The following is a 6,000-nucleotide window of genomic DNA, read 5'->3' on the forward strand; positions in this document are numbered from 1 at the left end:
TTTTCTTGGAATGTTTGGTAAAATTCCACTGTGAAACCATCTGGTCCTGAGACTTTCTTTGTAGGGAGTTTTATGATGAATGACATTCTCTTTACCAATTATTGCTTTGTTGAGATCTTCTATTTCTTCTCTAGTCAGTTAGGTATTAGTGTGTTTCTATGAAATTGTCCATTTTATCTAAGTTGTCTGGTTTTCTGGCATACAATTGTACATAGTATCTTCCTATGGTCTTTTTTGTTTCTTTGGTTTCCATGGTAATGGCCCCCCTTCCATATCTGATTCTATATACTTACATCATCTCTCTTTTGTCAGTTTTATTGATCTCAAAGAACCAACTTTTGGTTTTATTTATTTTCTCTCTTGGTTTTTTATTCTCCATTTCATTTATTTCCACTGTAATCTTTGTTATTTTTTTTCCTTTGCTTGCATTAGGATTAGTTTTCTGTTCTTTCTCTAATTTCTCCAGTTGTTCAGATAAGTCTTTGGTTTTAGCTCTTCTTTTGTAAAGGAGGAAACAAAGGCTATAAATTTTCCTCTCAGTACAGCTTTCACTGCATCCCATAAGTTTTGATATGCTGTGTTCTTGTTTTTGTTTTTGTTTTTATTGAGTAATATAACATATATACAAAGCCAAGAAAGAAAAAAAGCAATAGTTTTCAAATCACTCTTCAACAAGTAGGTACAGGACAGATCCCAGAATTTGTCATGGGCTACCATATGATCATCTCAGGGGCTACTATACTATCATCACAGTCAACTTTTTTTTCCATTTTGTGAAAAATAGCATATACATAAAAAAAAAAAGCAATAAATTTCAAAGCACAGCACAATTCGTTGTAGAACAGATTTCAGAGTTGGGTATGGGTTACAATTTCACAATTTTAGGTTTTTACTTCTAGCTGCTCTAAGATACTGGAGGCTAAAAGAAATATCAATTTATTGATCCAGCAATTTGTTTGTTAAACCTACCTCCTCTGTATAACTCCACCATCATCTTTACTCTTTTTATCCCATTCTTTAGGGGGTGTTTGAGCAATGGCCATTCTAATTTTCTCATGTTGGAAGGGGCCAATAATATGGGGTAGGGAGATGGAACTAGCCGATGGTCTGGAGAGGCCGGCCCCTCTAGGTTTCAGGATTTTATCTGGTCCAGGACCCACCTGGAGATTGTAGGTTTCTGGAAAGTTACCCAGGTGCATGGAACCTTCATAGAATCTTATATATTGTCCTAGGTGTTCTTTAGGGTTGGCTGGAATGGTTTTGGTTGGGGTTTGGCAAATTATGATAGGAAGAACTTCTAACTGATGTGTGCATAAGAGTGACCTCCAGAGTATTCTCTTGACTCTATTTTAACTCTCTCAGGTACTGATACTTCATTAGTTACACTTTTTTCCCCCTTTTGGTCAGGATGGCATTGTTGATCCCATGGAGCTAGGGCCAGACTCATCTCTGGGAGTCATCTCCCATGCAGCCAGGGAGACTTTCACCTGTGGATGTCATGTCCCATGTAAGGTACAGGGCAATTATTTAACTTGCAGAGTTGGACTTAGAGAGAGTGAGGCCATATCTGAGCAACAGAAGAGTCCTCCAGAAATAACTCTTAGACATATTTATAGGTAGGCTAAGCTTCTAGGCTCCATACATAAGCTGCACAAGAGTAAGCCTCAAGATCAAGGGGTTGGCCTATTTATTTGGGTGTCCCTAATGTTTGACACAGTATCAAGGTTTCCCCGATGGTAAAGTCTAATAGTTCTAATATTTTTTCTCTCATCCTTCAAGGGACTTTGCCAATACTTTTTGATTATCTGCTTAATATATCCCAGGATGTATCCAGGCATTACATTAAGATATTCAGGATTAAAGACCCTCATTCTTCTTCTGAGCTCCTTGTGTTTCGATTGTTCAAATGAGCTATCCAGACAGGCTGAGTTAGATTATGTGCTATAGAAAAAATTTGGGTTCCAGGAAAAATAAACCTTTCTTCTTTTGATCTCAAAGGGTAGTTGCAGTTCTAACATCTCCCTTACCCCTGTGTTCTGAATTACCTTAATCCTGACCTGATTGACTTCATTCTTATCTCTAAATACCAGATTATACATATATAAAACAGCCTCTCTAAATCCAGAAATAATAATTGCTACTCTGGACTAAATGTGTCTGCTATAAGAGTTTACAATCTCTTCCTTTTCTTTCTGAGAATGTTTTTGTTCTGGGCTTGTTGAGACTGTTAGGAGTGCCCCAATTTGCATGAAATCAAATGCACCTATTGCTTCCTGTGAAATAGAATTTTTCCCTCTCCTAGGTGCTATATTGAATGACTTAAAGTAGGAGAGCATTGCCCCAGGCTGCTTTGACTTAATTGTTTCTTATATTGCTTTAACTGTCCCAAATTTGTCCACCTAGAATGCAAATTCTGGGATGGTGAGCCTGAGAGAAGTTTCCTAGGTGAGTCTTTTAGGCTTCTTGCTGGCTGATTGGCATGCACATAGAAGAGCTCCAATATGCCCGTTACTCTGCACCCACCAGAGCAAGGCCAGGGACACGTATTAGGAATGCAGTTTGGCTTCCCACTTCACTGGACAGATGGTGAAGAAAGGGCCAGAAAGGCTGCCAGGAGTTTCCCCTGTGGCTTTAAAAGGTGTGTTTTCTTGATTAGGCACTTGTCAGGTGAGTGCAGCCCTTTTAATGTGTTTTGTAGTTTTGAGGGAGGGTATTGTCTTTAATCCTGCTCTGTGGCTTTTGCCTCAGGGTCAGCACTGGGTGATCTGAAACAGCTGATCAAAAGCAATGATCAGCAGCCATACAAGACGTCACTGGATTTTGCCATACTAGGTCTTTATTTCCACCCTGGCACCAGCAATCTACACCAGGAGTCAGGTCTACAGACCCCGCTGCTGTCTACCTCGAGCCTGAGGAATTTGGGGTTGAATCCGCTGGAGCTGAAACACAGCAGCATTTGGTGCAGCCTACCACTCTTCCTGTAGCTGTTCCTTGGATGCTGCTCAGTGTCCCACTCGATTCTAAGGCTCTAAAATAGTTGATTCAGAAAGTTCCTGCCGGTTCAATAGTTGATTGATAGAAAGATTCATTCCTGGTATTTCTTACACTGCCATCTTCCCACAATACTCTCCTGGAGAATTTTTTAAAAGTTAACATTATTATATATTAGCCCATTTAGCCGAAACAATGCAAACTGCTTAGTACTGGTAATGATTATTTTATTATTGTTTGTTATCAATATAATTATTATTATTGTTACTCTTGACATCACAGGGATGTTCCAGGATTGAAGGATAATACTGGATGGAGCCAGAAGAGACCACGATGCTCATCCTTCTTTTTTTCATACAGCACAGCTTCTGCGCCATCAAAGGCAGATGAGGTTCTTAATACAATCGATCTTATTGTTGTCATTCTCTGGACGCGTCAGCCAAAGCTCATTCCTGTGTACTAAAAATACAGTTTCATAGATGAACAAGGAAAAGGACAACCTATGTTTTCTAAAAAAGAAAATTTACAAATGTGTGTAGTTCATGCATAGTGGCCAAAATATAAGTATGCAGAGTATTACGCAGCTTACTCAAGATTTTCTCCTGATGCTCTATTAATTTACAGATTTATAGAACTAGTAGATAAACTCTTAAATGACTTGACTCCAAATTTTCAATTATAGATGGGCAAACTAATCCTAGAGAGAAAAAATCACTTATCTAAGAATACTAGACTACTTAGCGCCAGACCTAGAATTTCGTCCTCTCAATTCCTGCAGCAATAAAATGAAAAGAAGCATATACGGTATGGGATGTTGGGGAGTGAATCATATTACCCACAAAAGACATGTTCAGCTCTTCATCTGTATTTCTGAGGGTCTGAACCCAGTTGTAAATAGGACCTTTGAAGATGCTAATGGTTACTTTTGAATTGCTTGTGGACAGGTTCTCCAAAGATCCTGTTTAGATGAGGACAAATTAAATCAAGGCGGACCTTAATCCATGTGACTGGAGTCCTAATAAGCAAAGGAAATTCAGATGTAGTCAGTCAGAATATGCCAGATGTCAGAGATATCCACCGGAGAAGATTAATGTGACAGACCAGCATATGAAAGAGGCGACGATGCAAGCCAGGGAACCCCAAGCGTTATGGCAAGCTAGCACCAGCGAGAAAACTACAAACCTGGGGGGAAAGCATGACCCATCAAGACCTTGATTTTGATTTATCACACATCAGAATAAATTGTGGTTGTTTATGTCAACCAGTGTGCGGTATTTATCGTAAAAACTGCAGGAAACTAAGACAGGATCTTACAATCTGTAGTTCTTAGGCTACATTTTTCAGCAGGAATTGCTGAAGCATCAAAGTATTAACTTTAAACAGATAAATGGAAAATAAGCTTATGACTTTCCTAGGTTGGAGGGTGACATATCGAGAATGATATCGGCAGGTAAAAATAGGCTACTTGATTCAGCAAAATAGTCTCCCTTGATCTATTAAATAAATATTTACTGAGTGATAACCATGTATGATGCACCTTGGTGTGTATTTTGAACATAGATAAGAAAATTTGATGGCATTCAATGAGCTTATAGCATACAAGGGGGATACTGATACATAAGCAATAGCTTGAACATTTTGCATAATGGTTATCAAGGATTATTTTACAAAAAACGGTTGAGCATTAAAGAAAGTGAAATAATTTTAGTATGACAGAAATGAGAGGGATCAGGGACCAAACTAATACAGTTTGCTAATGCTTCTGGAAAGCAGTATACCAGAAATAGAATGACTTTTAAAAAGGAAATTTATTATGTGGCAAGTTTATCGCTTTAAGGTCATGAAGAATGTCCAAATTAAGACACCAACAAGAGGTTACTTTCACTTAAGGAGGGCTGATACTGTCCGGAAAACCTCTGTCAGCTGGGAAGGCACATGGCTGGCATCTGCTGATCCCTTGCTTCTGGGCTCTGTTGTTTTCAACCTCTGTTTCCTGTAGGGCTCCTCACTTAGCATCTGTGGGCCTTCACTTAGCTCCTCTGAGACACAACTCTGGGCTCTGGTTTGTTTTGCATCTCATGGCCAGGCACATGGCGATGTCTGCTGGGGGCTGTATCTCCAGTGTCTGAGTCTTGTGTTGGCTCTGCCAGCTCTGACGCAACCGCTCTCCAAGCATCTGCATCTGCCTCTGCTCTGAGGTTTCTTCAAAATGTTTCCCTTTTAATGGACTCCAGTAAACTAATCAAGACCCACCTTGAATGGAAAGAGTCACATCTCCATCTAATCGAGCAGTTATTCCCTCAATTGGGCATGTCACATTTCTGTGGAGATCATCTAGTCAAAAGTTTCCACCTTACACTGTTGAATCAGGAATAAAAGTAACAGGTGACCCACAAGACTGGATCAAGATTAAAACATGGCTTTTCTAGGGTGAATACTAGCTTCATACCAGCATAGAAGCATTCCAGAAAGTAATTGTGAATAACTGCTATATTAAATAACATTATTAAATTTACCTTGATAAAGCTGCACAGCATACAGTTTAAGTGTAGCCTCTGGAGTCAAACTGCTTCACCCTCAATTCTGGCTTTCACTCATGTGTTGTTTGACCCTTGGAAAATATCTTAATCATTAGATGTTTTAATTTCCTATTCCATAAAACAGGGATTAAACAGTTCTCATCTCATACTGTAAGCATGCAACAAAGGGAATGGATTTAGTGCAGTGTCTAGCAAAAGAATCCACTCAGAAAATTAATCATTATTATTCTTTCAGGTTCCATTCACCTACCTTCAAATTTAATTCCTGTGCTTTTTCTATTCTTATATTTCTTCTTTAGTTTTTTCTATCTAGAAGAGTACCTACACAAACAGTTATTGGACAAATGTCAGTGAGAATTTAACCCGAATTTAGCTAGTAAAATTCACAAGGTTTTTTAAAATTAAGTATTTCCTACTTTAATATTTGCACTGTTTACATAAAAAAAAGAAAAATGATAGCTAAAACCCC

General features: G+C 38.6%; 1 long non-coding RNA gene across 1 annotated transcript in view; it reads left to right on the forward strand.

Annotated features, from left to right (window-relative positions):
- LOC143654795 (uncharacterized) overlaps positions 1-4,472 on the forward strand; it is a 57,246-nt gene extending 52,774 nt beyond the window's left edge. Inside the window, exon 3 of the long non-coding RNA XR_013161962.1 lies at positions 3,936-4,472. This is a non-coding gene — a long non-coding RNA (uncharacterized LOC143654795). The remainder of the gene's footprint in view (positions 1-3,935) is intronic.
- Positions 4,473-6,000: the final 1,528 nt, after the last annotated feature.

This window comes from Tamandua tetradactyla, chromosome 14 (assembly GCF_023851605.1).
Source record: "Tamandua tetradactyla isolate mTamTet1 chromosome 14, mTamTet1.pri, whole genome shotgun sequence".
In the NCBI taxonomy this organism is placed as follows: Eukaryota; Metazoa; Chordata; class Mammalia; order Pilosa; family Myrmecophagidae; genus Tamandua; species Tamandua tetradactyla.